At 39.3% G+C, this 20,432-nt stretch overlaps 1 protein-coding gene across 14 annotated transcripts in view; it reads right to left on the bottom strand.

The window, feature by feature from the left end:
* Positions 1-20,432, bottom strand: part of THRB (thyroid hormone receptor beta) — a 415,197-nt gene that overhangs the window by 389,055 nt on the left and 5,710 nt on the right. For 3 of the 14 annotated variants that reach the window (XM_049871023.1, XM_049871030.1, XM_049871026.1), the window contains exon 2: positions 6,189-6,352. The exons of the other annotated variants lie outside the window; for them this stretch is intronic. The gene's annotated coding sequence lies outside the window, so the exon portion shown is untranslated. The remainder of the gene's footprint in view (positions 1-6,188; positions 6,353-20,432) is intronic. 14 annotated transcript variants of the gene reach the window in all.

The raw sequence follows: 20,432 nt of genomic DNA, 5'->3' as shown, positions 1-20,432 counted from the left end.
TTATCTTTCCTCTTTTGGGCAAAATATTGCTCCTTAGAATTGAGAAGTTTTGGAAAAATTATCTCTATGTCTCTTCCCTCTCTGACATTCTAGAGTTCCAGATGTTATGACCACATGTTGTGGAAAACTTTCTTTTTTTCAAGCTAGTCCAGAAACAGGAAGTGGTGCCACAAGAGTGACACTGGGGTGAGGTCCTTTTCTTTTCAGTATTGTTGGCTTTTTTTCCTTCTTTTTTTAACTAATAAGGGTGTTATTACTTTAATAGTTAAAAAGAATAGAATGAAAAAGTCACTTGAAATGGGTGGGGGTCCAATGTAAATATGGGCTTACAAATAAACTATACAATTTGGCATACATCATACTTTTAGTTAATATTTTATTTTACCTAAACAAATCAATTTTTTAAAAAAATCACACAATTGATAGTCATAATTCTGAAATTCTGAGAAGATGATTTTCTTAAGAAAATCCACAGACTTGAAGTTCTTTGAATTAAGTTGGAACTATCACTTGCCGCATTGCCAAGGTCTAAACCCTGGTCCAAACTATTAAATAATAGGTAAATATCTATGTGATTAAAACTGGTTTATGGTAATAAGTGCTAAGGAAAGCAAGATTTTGAAGCCTCAAAATCCAAAGAGAACATGTCTTTAACAAATGAATGCACTAAATCCCACTTTCCATGAGCCCTGCAAAGGGGGGAGAAAATTCTCCCTTTGCTCCCACCCAGATTCTTCCCCTGGAACTAGTGAGCTCTTCCACTGCCAATGAGAAGTTTCCTCGAGGTGCTTTTTAAACAGCATTGAAAGACAACAGCAGTGACCCAGAAGCCTGGGAAAAATACCCAGTTTCTCAGGCTACCAGCCCCACCCCTTCTGGGCAAGGCACCCAACTGCATGGACTAGTCCCCAAAAGCTGATCTGCTTCTCTGCATGAATAAGAATGATTTTCCACCCACGCCATGTAACCTCGTGCCAGTCACTGCTGTAGGGTTACACAACTTGGCTTCTCTCCTAGCCAGAGGGGAGCCCATCCTACAGTATCTATTTGGATCCTGCTATTGACAAGAAAAGAGATTGGTTTGGCCTGATTAGTAAGAACATGGTACTGTTTCCTGCAGTGAGGGCCAGTTAAGAAGGAAAGAAGTATCCAAAACCTTAACAGAATGTTAATGGATTAAGATTTCTACATAGCTTTGTTCCTAGAAAAAAAGTTAGGGGGTGGGAAGAAGAGAAGGTCTCTCTACACACCATCTCCTTTCTAAATATGATAATCATCTTTTAAAGACTCTGCTGATATATGTATTTTTAAAGGTACAGGTAATTATGTTACTTTCACATGAAGCAAGTTTAAAAATATAAAATGTTTCTTGGGGAATTTTCACTGTGATTAGACAATTGCTTCACGAGTCTACTGGGTTTGGACCTAAAGTCTCATGGTGGACAAACTACTTCCCAGGAATTAGGAAGACAGACTTGGAAGCTGTCGGTCAACAAGCATGGCCAACTATTCTGTAAGGAATTAATTAACATCTATGAGTGCAAAATTACTCATTTAGGTCACTTAGAATACTGATGCAGTAATCTGTTAAATGCTATTCTTCATGAAAGAGTTACTGACACCTCAAAACATCCACTCCTCACTTACTGACATGGCTAGGTTCCAAAGATCAGATCACTGTGTGAAAACCAGCATTATGTCAAAATGGAAAATAATCATATCAGATCACAAAATGGAGGATGACTACATCATTACATAACTGCCAAACCACTGAGAATCACTGTCCAGCCAAGTGACACATAACCTTAACTATTACAGCCAGCATTACTCTTGCCTCGCACCTCAGCATTCATTACTGCCAGATGTACGTTGTTAATGTGCAAAATAGATAATATTTTTTTTATTGTCATCATGCAAAATATCAGATAACAAGACAGCCAATAAGTGAAGAGTAGATGTATGGTGCATTTCAAGCTGAATGCACAAAAAAAAAAAAAAATGCATAGATAAAGATAAATCTAGGTCATTAAGTTTCTGCATAAATAATCAATAGTGATATTAATATTGCCTAAATATCATATTTTGTCTAATCTACTATTGCTGCTTTGGTTTTATTCTAATTAGTGTTTACCTAACATATTTATTCCCATGCCAATACTATGTTTAATTTTTTGAGTCACTATGTTTTAGGTATGACTCTTGTAAACAGTATGTAACTGGATTTCATATTTTTATGCAATATGGAAATTTCTTTGTCTTCTAACTGAAGAGTTTTGTTCATTTACCTTTATTGTGATGAAATATATATTTGGATTTACTTCCATTCTTTTTTTTTCTATTTGTCATATTTTTTCTTCTTTGCTGTCATCTTATTAAATCGATTAATTGAATTTTCTTTATTTCCCTTCACTGTCTTGGAAGTCAAACATTCTATTTCTGTAGAGGTTACTCTAAATTTGTATATCAATCAAATTCTAAAGAAAACCATTTTATCGCTCCTTCTCTAAAATAATACAAAGACTGTGCAAGAAATGACTTCCATCTCCCTCCCCTCCATGCTACTACGGTATAGTAGTTTAGTTCTCCATTATTTTTAACAAACACCCTTCAAAATAGTTACTATTATTGCTGTTGTATTACCAATGGTGCTTATTTAGATATACCTTTAGGTTTGCGAGTTTCTTTACTCACTCTTGTTTCCTGCATCTCACACCTTTCTCTGTTCAATTCTCTTCCCATTCGAGTATATCATTTAGTAGTTCTTTCAGCAAGGGTCTGTGAACTTAGCTCAGTCTTATTAATCTGAACAGGTTTTTATTTCACCCTCAGGTTTGAATTATACTTGAGCCAGATAAGAATTATAGGTTGAAACTTTTGCTCAGCATTTTGAAAATCGCATTCCATTGGGATCTAGCATCTGCCGTTGTTAATGAGAAATAACCTAGCTCTTTAATTATGATTTCTTTCCAGATTTGGGCCTATCTCCATCCTCACCCCTCTCAGACAGTGTTGGAGACTTTTTCCTTTACATTTCCACATCCTCATCATAGTGAATTTACGTATGGGTTTGTTTTTATTTATCCTGCACAGAACTTAAAGCTTTCCTTTAATCTGAACCTTCGCATCCTAGATGATTTCCTCAGTACTGTTTTTGAGTTCTGTATTTTTTTCCCTCATCTATATCTTGTGTGCTGTTTCATTAGACTTTTAAAAATAAACTTGCTTTTAACTTTTTTTAACTTTAATCATATTTATACACACGCAAAATTTAAACTGTCAAAGAGTTTTATAAGATTTGTTACGAAAAACTGCCCTCTCCTATCCCCCTCCTACCCATTTCCTCCTCCCTAGAGACAATCACTTTAAGTTCTTTTATTTAGTTGTGAGGAAAATGAATTTATGTCCATGTGCATAAAAACATGATTGTTTTATGTTGCATTTCCATTTTAGGCAGTATATTTTTTTATATACTCCACTATGGAAAATGAGGAATTAGCTCATTTTTCCTTTACGTCGACCACACAGGTATATCCTTCTGAATTATTTTGTTAATGAGCTCCATTCTCCCATTTTTTTTCTGTTCTCTATTTCCAATTGTTTTCTTATTAAGATGTTGAACCATGTGAATTTACCCTTTAATTATCTTGTCTTTTTTCTCCTATTTACCACCTCCATTTTTTTCCTCTACTTTCTGGGAGATTTTCTCAACTTTACCTTTTACTTGGTAGATCAATATGTTGGCGCCATCAACTCCCTAACAAACCGGTAGACCCTAGGCAAGTGTTTTCCATCTGTTGTCTTGTTTCCCTTATTATAAATATGTAAACCAGGACAAGCATTCAGCCTACTTCTTAGGAGCATAATGAAATAGCTCTGAAAATGATCACTGTTGCTTTAAAATATGATGGTGTCAGATACACGCAAAAGTCAAAACACATTGTTACCAAGCAAAACCGAAGTTGTAAGAAAATCAGACAAGAAATATCTCCTGGATATAAGAATACATTTTATTAACTTATTTAGAGGAGTGTTGAAGAGCCACCAACTGTGAACAGGTGTCTGTGCTGGTGAAGGGTGAGGCATGCATAAAGAATGTAAAACAGTTTGGATGATTCATTTTTATATCCGCCTTAACTCTGGTGGCGCAGTGGTTAAGAGCAATGGCTGCTAACCAAAAGGTGAGCAGTTCAAATCCACCAGCCACTCCTTGGAAACCCTATGGGGTAGTTCTACTCTGTCCTACAGGGTCGCTATGAGTTGGAATCGAACCAATGACTACGGGTGTTTTTTTTTTTTTTTAATAACTGTGACAGGCAGACTCTTTTCGAATCTGCTTAAAGCTTCAAGTAAGCAAAGCGGATACGAGACAACAATCTGATGAAGAGTTTGACTTCAAGTAACTGAGATCAATGTTTTACATGGTCACAGGATTTTAAAATCAGAATGTTAGTCCTCAGAATATCAATTAGTCTGTTAGCGCCTCCTCAAAGTGTAGATGCTATTCACAACCTCTCTGAACCTACTTTATAAGTTTGTTATGAGAATTAAATAAGTTAGTAGGTGCAAGGTATTTCAAATAGTGCCTGGTACTTAGTAAGCCCTGCAGAAGTGTTTTTTAAATATATAAAAGGGTGGTAGAACTATGAATCAAATCCAGGTTTATCTGGCTCCAATGTACATGCTCTTAACCAGGACTCTTCAACATGCTAATCTCTCAAGGGACTGAAGGTAGCTACTCCATCTCTGAAGTTGTGTTCTACACCATATGCTTCTCATTCCTCAATAGTCCTTAATACTGCCTGGTTTCCAGAATTCTCCTCATCCCTTGGACTTCTGCCCTGTCTGAACGGGACCCAAAAATTGCCACAACACTTCAGCAGATGACAGTAAAATTCTTACCACCTTAGCCCTGGGCCAAACTGTAAAACGAGCAAAAAAACCTTATGATCAGAGAAGCTATGGATATTCTACCATGTAGATATTCTTAGTAAGTTTCACTTTGCTCTTCCCTTTCTCCTCCTCCCCCTCCCCCAGCCAGGAAAAAAACGACCTGGAAACCAGGAAGACCCTCAGAATCTTCAGACTCAAGGCATAGCTCTACTAAGACCAGTTCTTTAATTTTATACTAATCACTTCTTTTCTAGTTATTTCTACTCTTCACCTTGGTCCTACATGGTAGGCAAAATTACTATCATTTTTTACAGAATTGGAAATTGAAACTCAGAGAACTTTTCCAAGGTCATACCAGCTAGTTAATGGCGACACCAACATTTATATTCCAGTCTGTCCATCAAGGCTCATGCTTTGCCCATTACATTATATAAACCTACTGTGCCTACACATGGCAGGACAAATAAAGAAGTTCAGTGGCTTTTTGAGACTCTGTTCACTCACCCTTCATTTCAGAGAATACTAAAATTTTCAATTACTGATGGTCAAATTACCCCAGATAGCTAAATGGCAGCATTTCAAAACATTTGCAGGGTTGTAGCACATTGTCCCTTTCACAAAAATCCCCCAACTTATGCAGAAATATCTGAACGCACTCATTTTGTCCTGGAGACTACCAGTCCCTAAAAAGGAAAGTCAACAGTTCAAGGGGCTTGAACACAAAGGCAATTGTCTCCTTCTGCTGTCTCCGCCAGTCTTGGCAAAGTCAAGTCCTGGACTTGTAGCAGAACGTGATTCATCTCTCCCTGAAACAAATGCCAAAACTAACAATACAAAAGGTTTCTTTCTTCAAGTCTGTAATTCCTGAGGACCATACAGTCACCTAATGTAATGTAAGCAATTATCACATGTCTGTCAGTTGTCGTATTGTGGTGGCTTGCGTGTTGCTGTGATACTGGAATCTATGCCACCAGTATTTCAAATACAAGCAGGGTCACCCTTGGTGGACAGGTTTCAGCAGAGCTTCCAGACTAAGATAGACTAAGAAGAAGGACCTGGCGGTCTACTTCTGAAAAAAGTGACTAATGGAAACCTTATGAATAGCAGCAGAACACTATCTGATATAGTGCCAGAAGATGAGGCCCTCCGGTTGGAAGGCATTCAAAAGACAACCGGAGAAGAGCTGTCTCCTCAAAGTGGAGTTGACTTTAATGACGTAGAGGAAGTCAAGCTTTCAGGACCTTCATTTCCTGATGTGGCACAACTCAAAATGAGAAGAAACAGCTGCAAACACTCACGGGAGAGGGTCAGCAAAGAAGAGGAAGACCCTCGATGAGATGGATTGACACAGTGGCTGCAACAATGGGCTCAAACAGCAATGATTTTGAGGATGGCGCAGGACCGGGCAGTGTTTCGTTCTGTTGTACACAGGGTTGTTGAGTTGGAACTGACTCAACGGCACCTAACAACAACAACAAGGAATTATGAGCTGCTTTTTTTTTTTTTTACAATATAATACTTCTCAAACACATCAACCCTCAAGCTCCAAAAACCCAACAGGGCTGGCACAAAATGATTTGACATTATAAGTTTTGTAATAGATCTACCAGAATTTGTAGAATTAATGGCTACTCTTTTGGTTCAGGCTTTTTATGGAGGAAGAAGAAAAATGTTACAATAACAAACATGCTCAACCCTTCCAGCTAGAATTCTGTCTTTGATACTTCCTTTAAAAAATCTCTCAGTCACTTGATGGATCATAAGGCTGGTGAGGTCCATGCATACTATGTATGGGCAACTGTAGAATTGGAGTTATAGGAAGAAGTTCAGGCCTCAAATATTTAAAGATGGGCACAGCTGATTCACCCATGTAGACTTGAATAAGACTGGTGAATGTTGAAACATTTGCTTTTCTTCCTAATTTGAACAGTATATCTATGAAATCTCTCCAATATACTGCAGATAGAAGAATGACTGAACACAATGAACTACACTTTTTAATTGAAAGAACATAACATTTATGATAAATCACAAAGGGAAACCACTAACGTGTGGTTTTCTATAGCTAATGGTCTGAAAACAAAATGTTCTACTTGGCACAGGCCTCAACATTCGTTATGTTATCATTAGCCTTGAGGGCAACGGTGCTAATGCACACAACTGTAACCATTGTGTAACACGAAGTGAGAGCCTGAAACAGAAAGTTTGGGATTTTTTCTTTCAAACAAGGAAAACATGATACAAATACATGATGACAAATATGAATAACTACAAGTTGATATTGTGAGAACTGGTAAAATAAAAACACGATTTTTGAAAACACTGAAAAATGGTCAAGTCATAATATTGAGGAACTGTAACATACTCCATTTAGACATAAATAAATGCAAAATGTGTTATAAGTGCTGCCTTTTATAATAGGTACCACCTCTTCAATATCCCTTCTCATGTTTATTTTCAAATTATCCATGTTAATGCATATTCAATATATATTCAAGTTGTATACACTCAATATGTTAAAATTACATTATATAAAATTTAATTCAAATTTATAGAGATTCTCAAAGGGATGAACACTAGGAAAAAGATGGCACCATTACTGATTAGCTCTGAAACATAGAAACTGGCTAGTTAAAAACCAAAAAGCCAAACCCGTTGCCATCAAGTCGATTCCAACTCGTAGTGACCCTACCGGACAGAGCAGAACTGCCCCATAAGGTTTCCAAGGAGCTGCTGGTGGATTCGAACTGCCGACCTTTCAGTTAGCAGCCTAACTCTTAACCACTGCACAACCAGAGCTCCAGGATCGTTAAAGGTAAATATAAAAAAGAACAAACCTACATACTATAACAGTGATACTTGAGAGGGAATGCTAGTTCTATCTTTTATAGCATGTAGTTTTTTTTTTTTTTTAATTTCCCCCAAAACACAACTTACTTTAAAAATGAGGATACCAACATTTTTTTTTAACAAAGTAAATATTCTATATTATTAATACATTAATTCTAGAGGGGAAAAAATGCTTAGAGTTCCTTAAAAGCATATTTTTAAATCATGTTTAATAAGATGTTGTTTTAAATAACTCACTTGTGACTATCTAAGGAAATGCTCTAGTAAACGGTCATCTCAAAATCAGAAACCATGACTATGAAGGGGATGTCCAGAAGAAGGGGCCTGAAAGAACACTCTGGAAGCTCGGTATAAGCTCTCAAGTTCACCCCGCTGCTCCTCGCTTGCTAGCAGGGCAAGGGCACTTTCAAAGACAACTCATTGTCTGGCACAGACCCTGCCAGCAAGATTGAAAGCACTTCCCCGTAACCATGTCTCATCCTGGCATTAGCGCCCTCCTTGACAAAGCACCTCGGCTTCACTCCCCCAGACCAGTTCTTTCCCACACGTGGTGAAATCTGACTCTCGAGGTTTCTCAGCGTCTCATCTTCAGACAGACTGGGGCTTGGAGAGCGACTTCTTTTCTCTTCTTGCTACTGGGTGTTTAATAACTTCAGCTGGATTGCTGCTACCACAAACTTAACAAAAGAACATTGTCGGTAAAGTTTCACGATCTAAATTTCTTTAACACTCCTTTCATTTTATGATTTTGAAATAATCGGTTTTTTAATTTTAATGTATTGTTTCAGTGTTTGCCATCTCCAACCAGAGGAACTGAAACAGAGAAGTAAAAAAATTTTTTTTTAATTATTTTTCAAAATATCATAAAACTAAAAAAGTGCTGAAGATCAAACTTCCAAGTAATTTTTGGTACGTTTTTAGCATTTATGCGTCTGCAGTTATTACAACTTAAAACTGCACCACGACTTTTGGGACACCCTGTATGTCTCACGGAGCCCTGGTGGCGCAGTGGTTAAGAGCTCAACTGCTAACCAAAAGGTCAGCAGTTCATATCCACGAACTGCTCTTTGCAAACACTATGAGGCAGTTCTACTCTCTCCTATAGGGTCTCTATGAGTCAGAATCAACTCCACCAATGGGTTTAGTTTGGTTTTGTTTCTCCCATAACCTGGGGGATTTCTTCTGAGTTCAAAAATTTTATTCCCTTCAAGTTAATGGATAGCCTTTGGTCATCCTACAGTGAGTTTTGTTTGATTGTGTTTTCTTTCTTACTTGAGTTTATCTTGAAAGGTATCATTTTCAAGATTTTGAGATGTTCTCTCATAAAGCATTGTTTTCTGAAATGGAGTGAAAAATTGAAATTTTTATTGCCTTGCAGTAGAAAAGGTGATTTTAACATTCATACCGTCTATTTGGACATCTTATTGAGGAATCGGAACTGAAATTTCAATTCCGATTCCCGAATAAGTAAAATTTCTAAATAATATTATCATCATCACTGGTGAGAGTCAAATGGTCAACCTACATCAAATGCATGCATTTGATCTTTTCTGTTTTTTTAAACACCCATCAATATATAAAATGAGATACATTAAGTCTTCATGCCAGTGGTTTTCAAACTTCTTTTTACTGTAACCCCCCTCAGAATTTCATTTCACACCAGGATCCAGGACATCATATAAAGGGGTGTGTGTGTGTGTGTGTGTGTGTGTGCGCGCGCACGTACTTTTTTTTGAAACAAATGTTTCCAAAATATATGATAAACTCTGCTACTTTCTAGTTTTTTTTTTTTCACTTAAAAGTTGCATAACCTTGATCTCACAACCTACTAATGGGTTGATAACCAAATCAGAAAATAAAAAAAAAAAAGTAATCTAGGTGTCAGGCGGTTAGCCAATACCTCACTAACTCTCTTATTCTTTTGGATTCCGCATATTTTTACTTAATTAGAAGAAGAAAAGCAGAAGTCAAGCAAAAGTGCTTCTCAAACTTCAGTGTGCATTTGAATCACCTGGGGACCTTGTTATAAAGCAGCTGGTACATGGGGTCTGTGCTGGGGCCTGAGGGTTTGCATTCTTAACAAGCTTTCTTGGGGTGGATGCTGTTGGTCCAGGGAGGACCCGCTGAGAAGTCAAGGTGTAGAAGTCAGTCTGAGAAGACTGGGAGGAATGAAAGTTAACTGCCTGAGAACAAAACACTAACCACTAATGCCGCCAAAACAAAAGGCCTCACCCCCTCTACGCTGGGGCTCAGCCTCTCCGAGCATTTCCCCTGCGTACACATAGCACATTGACTGCCACGAAAGAAGGCCTCATCCTTCGGTGGTTCTCCCAGTGACATCGGTGCCTTCAGAATCCTTTCCTCGGTGATCTTTACCCTACTTCCTTTCTCACCACCCACCCTCAGCCAAAAAAGTACAGGCAACCCAACTCTGCTTCAGATCGCCTGGAAGCAGCTCTGGCATGGATTACTTAAAAACGTGGACAAGTGCTAGAATGGGCAAAGCAGGCATGGGTTATATAAAACCAGCAAAAGACATTGCCAACAAACAACAGTGTGAAATACGTACGAACATTTCATTTAAGCAACTTATTAAACCGTGAAACTCGCCTGTCAAGGCAGACTGTGCTCATAAAGTCCTCCTGAATGTGACGAAGGTTAATCCTATAAGGCAAAGCATGATTTCCTAATTCCAAACTATAGTGTAAGAATTCCCAAACTAGGAAATACTGGGCCAGGAGCTGTAACTGTCCCTGGTACAATATTGGGTTTCTGTATTTTCAGCCTCCTGAATCTGGGGCATATAGTTTTGATGAGGCTGGCTCTAACATTTTCATGTTGGAGGGATAGAGAGCAGGTCGTGAACCACTGTGTCTCTTATGCCAAGCATACCCCTGGCACACATTTGGTGCTGGGCCCATGTATGACAAAAGAATAAATGGATAAGCACAATTTTTAAAATAATATATTAAATTAGTTTACTGTATACCGACATCCCTGGATGGCACAAATGGTTACATGCTCAGTTGCTACCCAGAAGGTTGGAGGTTTGAATTCACCCAGAGGTGCCATGGAAGAAAGGCCTGGCAATCTACTTGGGAAAAATTAGCCACTGAAAACCCTATGGAACCCCTTTCTTCTCTGACACACATGAGGTCACAATGAATCAGAATCGACTTACAGCAACTGATTTTTTGGCACCTGGTGAGAACCAAGCTAAAGTCCAAAGGTGGCTACAGAGTCTCTGGTGGAAGGGTGGTTATAGGCCGCACTGCATGCCAATATGCCAATGACAAGAAAGGCGAAAGTGTAGCAAATGTTGGCAGTGCCCTGACCATATCCCTGTGGGCATCACTTCAGTGCCCACCAGCTTGTCTTCTCCCAACATCTGTATCCCTTCCCCACAGGTTTACTCTTGGCTGCCCAAGTGACAGCCCAGAAATGCCAGGGAATCATCCACCTCTGGAACTCGCAGCCAACGCCCAGCTTGTTTTAGTGAATCACTACCCAGCTGCCTTGCCTCTCAGGTGGGATAACTATAAGGCACATGTTCCGTGCCATCTCCCAGAGTTCCCCAATGTGCCTCAACTCCAGCTGCCCACACTGCTAGCTGCCTTTATTAGCTGCCATTCCTTCTCTGGCTCATGTTCCCTCTCCCTTACTGGTGTTGACTCCACCTCCCAAAAGAATAACTTGCACTTCAGCATTCATCTCAGTATCTGCACCTGGGGAACACAGACCATGACAGCAAGTATTCTGAAGAAATGTTGGGCTGGGAGCCACTTGACCCTGAGGTCCTCTGGTGCAACAACTCTCTGGGTTCATAGTATCCCTCTCGTAGGAGGGATCCCGTGGTTACTAGAGACAGGCCAGTTTTTCCAAGATCCTGAGCACGGAATCCTCAGGGGCTTCTCTGAGAAGCAGGCTCCGGTCCCACTTCTTTCAGACCATCCGAAACACAACTTCAAGCACATACCTTTCTCTACCATTGAGAGAATAAGCAAAAACACACCTTTTGCTTAAGGATGACAGGGATTAAGTGGCTCGGGGAATGCAAATATAATCCCTATTAGTTTTAAATGACCCTAAAGCCAAACTTCAAGGAGCCTTGGTGGCACAGTGGTTAAAGCGCTCGGCTACGAACCTAAAGGTCAGTGGTTTGAACTCACCAGGTGCCCCATGGGAGAAAGATGTGGCAGTCTGCTTCTGTAAAGATTTATAGCCTTAGAAATACTATGGGGCAGTTCTACTCTGCCCTACAGGGTTGCTATGAGTCAAGACTGACTTGATGGTGATGGAGTTTTCCGGAAAGCCAAACTTCTAGAAGAACTCTCATAAGCAACAACATTTGACTCATAGAAGGGGGTCTTAGTCTGGTGCTGGGAAGAGGCAAAGATGAAAAACAACAATTGACATGGTTCAAATTAAAATTTAATGAATTACCAGTGGGGATTTAAAGCCACAAAACAGCAAAAATGAAACAGTTATTTCAAAATGCTTCTAGACAAAGAACAGAAATGAGTTGTAAGACCCCCCCTCGAGGCAACATTAAATCACTCATCTTCCCACAATGGTAATTCTGAGACACTAAAAATCTTCAGAGAGAAAAAAAAAAAAAAAGCCTACAAAAAGCCACCAGTGGTGAAAGCTGCCATGGGAGGTATCTTATCCAAGGGGCTCCTCACAGGAATGAAAAGAAAATTCAGGAAAGCCTGTGAGTGGATACTTGGCAAACAATCTCAGGAGACTGTTCCCACAGAAACTGGAACCCAACACCTAAGTAAGTCTTTGCCATTATCCGTGTTGAAAAACAAGGTTCCAAGCTTGGGGTCTGTTTCCAGTTAGCTATTCTTGGGTTATTCTTAAGAAGGAGCCCTGGTGGTAGCAGTGGTTAAGCATTGGGCTGCTAACCAAAAGGTTAGCAGTTCAAATCCACCAGCTGCTCCTTGGAAACCCTATGAGGCAGTTGTGTATGTCCTATAGACTCGCTATGAGTCGGAATCAACTTGACTGCACTGGGTTTGGGTTTTTTTTTTTTTATTAAAGAATTTTCTTTACACTTCATCAGAAAACACTCTTCTCGGATTCTGGATTTTTGCTGGGTTTCATCTTTGCAGAGAACATTGAACTTTGGGGCCTTGATTTCTTGCCAACCTAGTTGAGAAGACGGGAAGACCTTCTGTCTCAGGTCTTATGTGTGGATGGCTCTTCTTATTTATTTATTTTAAAAAGAGAAAAGAACAGCAGAGCTTTTCTGCAGGACAACCTATTCCCTTATTTATAATGCAGGACAGCCGGGCCCTGTAAGTGTATATCCTGGTTCATCTGAGGACACACGGTTGTTCATTTTAAAATTAGATTCATCCTAATTATATGAGAACAGCCTACGTGTGGCTGATCCAAACAGCAGGAAAGCATTACTCAGCACCTACCCGGTGTGCATCCCTTCTAGACTATGCTACACTTGTTTAAAACACAGTCCCTGCCCTCTTGGAACTTAAAATCTAGCCCAGAAATAGTCGCCTCCATGACAAATACGAGGTTTGGACACTGAACAGGGAAAGAATACATATACTAAGTGACTAATATCAAGAGCCCTGGTTGCGCAGTGGTTAAGCTCTTGGCTGCTAACTAATAGGTTGGCAGTTCAAACCCACCAGTAGCTCCTCAGGTATAAAGACCTGGCAATCTACTCCATTAAGATTATAGCCTAGGAAACCCTATGAGGCAGTTCTACTCTGCCCTGTAAGGCATGAGGTGAAATCAACTTGATGGCACACAACAACAAGTGACTAACATGGACCAAAAAAGAAAAACAAAAAATGTGGCCATCGAGTCGATTCTGACCCATAATGTCCCTACAGGACAGAGGAGAACCGCCCCATGGGGTTTCCAAGGAGGAGCTGATGATTCGAACTGGCAACCTTTTGGTTAGCAGCCATAGCTCTTAACCTCTGTGCCACCAGGGCTCCAGTATAGACAAAGGGTGTAATATTTCCCAGGAACAATGAGGTGAGAGAAACTGTCATTGAAGTGGTATGTTTTAGTTGGCCAGAACCGGGAGAGTTTTGACCTCAATCCTAATTAGTCAGGGCAGGATTTCTTAATGAAGGATATTGTGAAGCCAGGCAGAAAAAGAAGCAGGGGAATATATATATATTGATCTTTAAGGGATAGATGTCTGAATAGCGCCAGTAAAAAATCATAAAGAAGAAGGGAGGAGAGTGGCTTCTATGAAAAAAGGAAGTAAGACAGTCTGTTTACACACCAGAATCATACAACTAAGGGAGTCAAATTTGTGTTTAAGAGGCTGGAATCCCAAGCAGGTAACCGAACATCTATTATTCTCATTTCCACCAATCCCAAGGGTTCGTTAACTTTGACAATTAACCATGGAACACCTCTCTGAGGCTGAAAAAAGCTAGGTCATCTGTAAAACAGAGATTACTACCAACAGACACATAATAATAATAATTTAAAGTTAAATAAAGAATAACCAAAAAAATTTTTTAAAAAGAGTAGTAACATAAGATCATGAAGTAAATCTGAAGACTGTCTTTGGGTCTCTCTCTCTCTCTCTGATTTCCTGCTTTTTTGGACAATTCCCCATTCCTCCAGGGTGCAAGTTTACACGATACTATCAATTGTACACCTTCTGTAGTAATAAAATGATAATAAAATTGTTTTCCATGCACTGTGCATTCCCAGGCTCCATGAACTGGTTAAAAAAAAAAAAATTAGGCAGTTTATAATCATTATCTCATTATCCTCCCCCACAATGCTGTGAAGTAAGTACCAATTTATTATCTTCATTACACACACAGGGTGACTGAAGTTCAAAGAGTTGAGTAACTTGCCAAAGATCCCATAGCTACGAGGTGGCACAGACAGACATGCAACTTGGTCTGCCTTTCAATTCCTGTGTTGATGTCCACCACCCATCACCACCCCTTGAGCTCTCTCTCTCCAGTGCCCCAGCTCCAGTACCCAGGACTTTGAGCCTCCATCCCTACCACAGTGCCTTAGGCCAATAAGGAACGGGGATTCTCTATTCCCTGCTCTTTTACAGAACGTTAGAACAGGGCATCACTGGATTCCACACCTCAGTGAATGGGTCCATAACAAATTGGAGATTAACATCATTATTTCTTTCCTATTATGGAATATTGAGAAGCCCTGGTAGTGTAATGGTTAAGCACTTGGCTGCTAGCTGAAAGGTTGGCTGTTCGAACCCACCAATCGCTCCACAAAAGACCTGGTGATCTGCTCCTGTAAAGACTACAACCTTGGAGACTCTGTGGGGCAGTTCTACTCTGTCCTATAGGGTCACTATGAGTCAGAGCTGACTCAATGGCACCTAACAACAATAACAGCATGGAATGTCAAGGTCCCTGGGTGGTGCAAACAGTTTGCACGTGACGACTAACCTAAAGGTTGAAGGTTCAAACACAGTGATATCAGAGAAAAGGCCTGGCAATCTGCTTCTGTAAAGATTACAGCCAAGAAAACCCTATGGAGCAGCTCTACTCTGTAGCACGTGGGGTCACCAAAAGTGGGAGTCAACTTGATGGCAACAGATTTGGTTTCGTTTTTGTTTTTAATAGAATATCAAGAATCAGCTAGGTGTTGTATCGGCAAGGGTATTTAGCGGAATCAACATCTTAACATTTAAATTTGAATTTCCAAAAATATTGCAAAATATTTTACAAAAATAAACTTGTGAAGCAGAAGACAGCCTGACCCATGCTAATACTAAGGTATAAAATGATTTTTTTTCTTTTACACGTAGAGGGTCGCTATGAGTCAAAATCGACTTGATGGTCGTGAGTTAGGATGGTATTTATCACTGGTTATTCTTATTCCTTAATAAGACAAAACATACGGGACCTTTGTATCTGCTTTACTTCTCAGTATGAGACATCTTGAAAATAATTAAATGGTAAAGTTTTCAGAAAGGTAAAATGTGCATAGTTAGAAGAAAAGGGTTTCTTTGTTCTTCTCACTTACCTCACTTTTATTACTTATGGCCCTCTTGTGTTCCCTTCACCTGAGAGAGTACTACATAAAACACACGTACAGTCTGGGAAGAAAACAAGCAAATATCCTTTTTGACTGAAAAAGAGGACACCGCTTGGTAGTAAGCAATTAAAAAAAAAAAAAAGCAATTATAGGTAGGATAAATGCCAGGAAAATCGGTATGTTTAGTCAAGGTATTAGGTAACGAGTCATCTGTTTAAACAGTCTAATGTTCTATAAGATTATTCCAGGAAAATGGTTTCAATACCTTTGCGAGCACGCCAAGAATCAGCTCTGGTCTTTGCTGCCTGATATCCCTATTTTAAGTTTTAGTCCCTTAAAAAAAAAAAAAAGGCTGCCCATTCATGTGGTCCCAATAATAATGCCATACTGATCAGCAAGCTCCAATACTATGTGCATTTTATGACTCATGTAGCTCTATCAGGGAAATAAAGAGATGGTCAAAGACTAAGAAGAAGAAGCAGGTCTAGCAAGACTGAAGATAACCCCATAAAAGTGAGAAGGAAGCAGGGAAACAGAATCAGGTCAAACAGGGGGTGTAGAGCTTGGTTACCTCATTGCCCTAAGTTGTGTCTGTTATCTGCCAATGCCTTCAAGAGTAATAAGACAGCGCTGTGGTGGTAGGAGCCAGATAATAATTTAAAAAAACAGCAGCACAGTGTGGCAAAGACAGCTAATGTCTACCAAATAATTCTTGCTCCCCTTTCCACAATATAGAGGTGTCACTGGACAGCAGCTGCCCAGGCAAGGACTATACATTCTCATTCTGATCCATTTAGGTGGGGATTTGCCATTAGTTCTCACCAGCGGAATTTGGGTAGAAATAACTTGGTGTCACTTTCAGGTCAAGCTGGTTAAGAAGCAGGTGGCAATGAGCACATGACCTTGGAAGTCACGTGCTGAAGATGGAGGAGCCAAAGACCAAAGGAAGCTGTACCCCTGAATCACTGGGGCAAGAAGCCACCAATCAGGAATAGCCATTTTCCACTTTCCATGAGTGAAAAATAAACTGTTATTTTTACTGGAGTCATTGTATATTTTTTATTTTGCTTGTTATTGCAAATGGTGTTTTCCTGACCAATACATGTGGCAAGGGGAAAAAAAAAAAAGGCATCTCAATCCTTGAAATAAATCATGTCATTTATTTTTGCATGGGATTTGATGGGATCATAGGTATTTTTAAGGGTAGAGCTGTACTATCCAGTTACAGTAACACTTGCCATAAACGGTCATTGAGCACTTGAAATGTAGCTAGTGTAACTTGAAATGTTCTGTGGGTGCAAAACACACACTAGATATTGAAGATTTGGTACAGAAAGAAAAAGAATGTATTTTTTATACTGATTACATGTTAAATAATATTTTTTATATACTGAATAAAATAAAAAATATTTTTGAAACTAGTATCACTGGTGCTTTTGACTTATTTTTAATATGGCTACTAGAAAATTTCAAGTTACATACGCGGCTCGTATTATATTCCATTGGATGGTGCTGGGCTATCAGGGGTCGGCAAACTATGACCTACTGCCTGTTTTTGTAAATAAAGTTTTATTGGAACATAGCCGTGACCATTTCTTTATGTACTGTCTATGGCTGCTTCTGTACCTCGGAGTTGAATAGTTTTGCTACTCTGTGACCTGCAAAGCTTAAGATATTTACCATATGGCCTGTTACAGAAAAAGTGTGCCAACCCCTGGGCTAAGGATAATTTGAGATTATCTAATTTACCTACTCTTATCATTTTATACTAAGGAAGTTAAAGCTAAGATAAGTCAAAAGACTGGTTTAAAATATTTCTGTTATTAATCAGGTAGTATTTCCATAATGCTACTCATTCATTCATTTTCTCTCTCCTCCTCATCTTTCACTTCGATCTTTCAAGAAATAAAAAACCCATCTATTAGAAAATCCACACTTCTGTAAATCATGAAGCTCAACACAATAACCTCGGGACAATTTCAGTGTAGGTGAAGGTGAGGTGAAATGCAAAAATGAAACAAAGGCACACCCGGCAGAAATAAACCATTCTCTGGTTTATGTAACTTAATACAACTCAACATCAGAAATAAAGTTAAGGAAAGATATATTTTATGATTATAGTCCTTTTAAACTATCAGAAATTGAGTGCAATTTTTACATCATCTCAAAACACTTCAACAATGGCAGCATTACCAGTGTTATATAAAAACTGCTGAATTCTTTGTGAAAAAGCTAAAATGCTCCCCTGGGGGGCTACATACTGTTCCTTTGAGTTATCACTTATTTTGAAATGCAGTAAGAGGTTAAAACGAATGAGCCTTTTTTTTTTTTTTTAAGTGAAATACTTGAAACCTCTGTTTCTCACAACCACTTGCATTGAACTTTAGCCAACTGCGGTTTTCCATAAAAACAAATAAACAAAAAACTCAAAGAATATGGTGGCCAAATAAATTTTGCTACTTTACTATCTCCCTTCTTAGAGAATCATAATGCATATTACCACCAAAATAGGCTCTGAAAATGCTTGTATTCAGTTGCTAAACCTCAGGATTTCCCAAAGGTAATTGACCATGGAGTAATGAAAAGCAAAAGGTCAAAGAAGACAAGGACCTTCCACCATATTCAGGTGTTCAGAGAGGCAACTCGGCTGCACTGGAAAGGAGACAGGGTTTGTGGCTTGGGACATCAGCATCGCTGTGTCGTTTCTCACCACAACTTGGAAGCTGGTCTGGGAACCACAGACAAGTGAGGCCTTCTTCCCTGTATCTGAGAACATGACACACACATGTCACTGAGGCAGATTCTGCATGTACAGTCATGCAGGCTGATGAGACATCTATGCATGTGGGGGGAAACATGAAAAAGATGACCAAGCCCCAGGACCGTCATGATCATTATCAGTGACTATGACGTTCTGAACACTTATTCTGTACAGACATTGTGAAAATCTGGGAGAACAGAGCTCCAGGAGAAACAAATAATAAATTAAAAAAAAAAAAAAGCATTGCCATCGAGTTGATTCTGACTCATAGCAACCCTATAGAACAAGGTAGAACGGCCCCATAGGGTTTCCAAGGATCGCCTGATGGATTTGAACTGCTGACCTTTTGGTTAGCAGCTGTAGCTCTTAACCACTAGACCGCTAGGGTTTCCCAAATAATAAATAGGGAGCAAATATATCTGAACCATCTTGAGAACCATTGAACAACAAATGTCACAACAGTTAGAAAGCTCGAAGGGTTCCCAAATGTCATGATCATACATTCTGCCACTAAAACCATGGCTCTCTTCTCGGCTGTCTGCATTACAAGCCTGCCTGAGCCTCCAAAAGAGTCAAGAAAGTGCATTCCCCAAATGAAGAAGATATAGCTGTTGTCAATTCTCATTCCCTTGTCCATGCTTTTCCTTCAATCAGCTTATCACTCATGACTTTTTGAATAAATCCCTAAATTCTTGATCACAGAAGGGAAGCCATGATTCCCTGGAAGGCCTTTTTGAGAACTAGGAAGTCAAATGAGGCACTTAGTTCAGATCAATCCTTTCCTAGTTATATGTGCCTTTTTTTTTTATCTATAGTATAAAACCAACCAAACCAAACCCAGTGCCGTCGAGTCTATTCTGACTCATAGCAACCCTACAGGACAGAGTAGAACTGCCCCATAGAGTTTCAAGGAGCACCTGGCAGATTCGAACTGCCGACCCTTTGGTTAGCAGCCGTAGTACTTAACCATTATGCCACCAGGGTTTCCATCTATAGTATACTCTCAGGAAAAAAAAAAAAAATATATATATATACACACACACACATATTCAATCATATATATATATAACATATATATGTGACTAAGAGTAAAATGTGAATAATTTTAAAAAGCACGATCAGGGAAAATAAAAATTAGAATAAAAAACACCCAGGTCAGGAAGAGAAAATAGAACCCAGGCGTGTAGTCCAAAAGCTCCCTCAACTGACAAGCTGGACCAAGAATTTGTCTTTTGGTTTTCTATCCTTCAAACATTTCTCCATAAATATCGTTTCATTTTTGATAAGCATTGCCCAGAAGACAGTTCAAGGTTATGTCTTCTGTCCTTCAAACACTTCTCCATAAATATCATTTCATTTTTGATAAGCATTGCCCAGAAGACAGTTCAAGGTTATGTTCCCTGACAAGAGCCTCAAATGCAGGTAGTCTGTGTTATTCAGAGCAGATCCCCATACCGTGAAAATTAAATGTGCCTATTTTTTTTTTTAAGGCAAGAAAGATGGTCACTACTATCAAACACGTCCACATCCATCAAAAACATCTCCCAGGGAACATCTTGTTAGAATGTTTGACTTTCACCATGGGAAGGTTACAATACGCTTCCTCAGACAGAGAGTCAAGGCTTCTGGGTCCTCGTTCCAGGCTCTCTTTACTTGCTTTTTAGAAAAGATACCTAAGGTCAGAGTGGGGCTCAGCTTCTCACTCCATAAAAACAGTATTACACAAGAAGAGCTGGCCAGTACATAAAGGCTCCAAAGTCCCTTAAATTAGAACGGTGTGGACCAAATACCATTAGCGTTGAACGCAGCTCAATCACTATTCTAGCTGTCAGTTGGCCAGATTCCTGAGAGGAGGATATGGAAATACGCTGCTTGTGACTCAGTGATTTGGCTACTTTCTTCTCCACCTGCT

Source organism: Elephas maximus, chromosome 27 (genome assembly GCF_024166365.1).
Source record: "Elephas maximus indicus isolate mEleMax1 chromosome 27, mEleMax1 primary haplotype, whole genome shotgun sequence".
NCBI lineage: Eukaryota > Metazoa > Chordata > Mammalia > Proboscidea > Elephantidae > Elephas > Elephas maximus.
The sequence above is the reverse complement of the archived record's forward strand: the minus strand, read 5'-3'. Positions and strand labels throughout refer to the sequence as shown.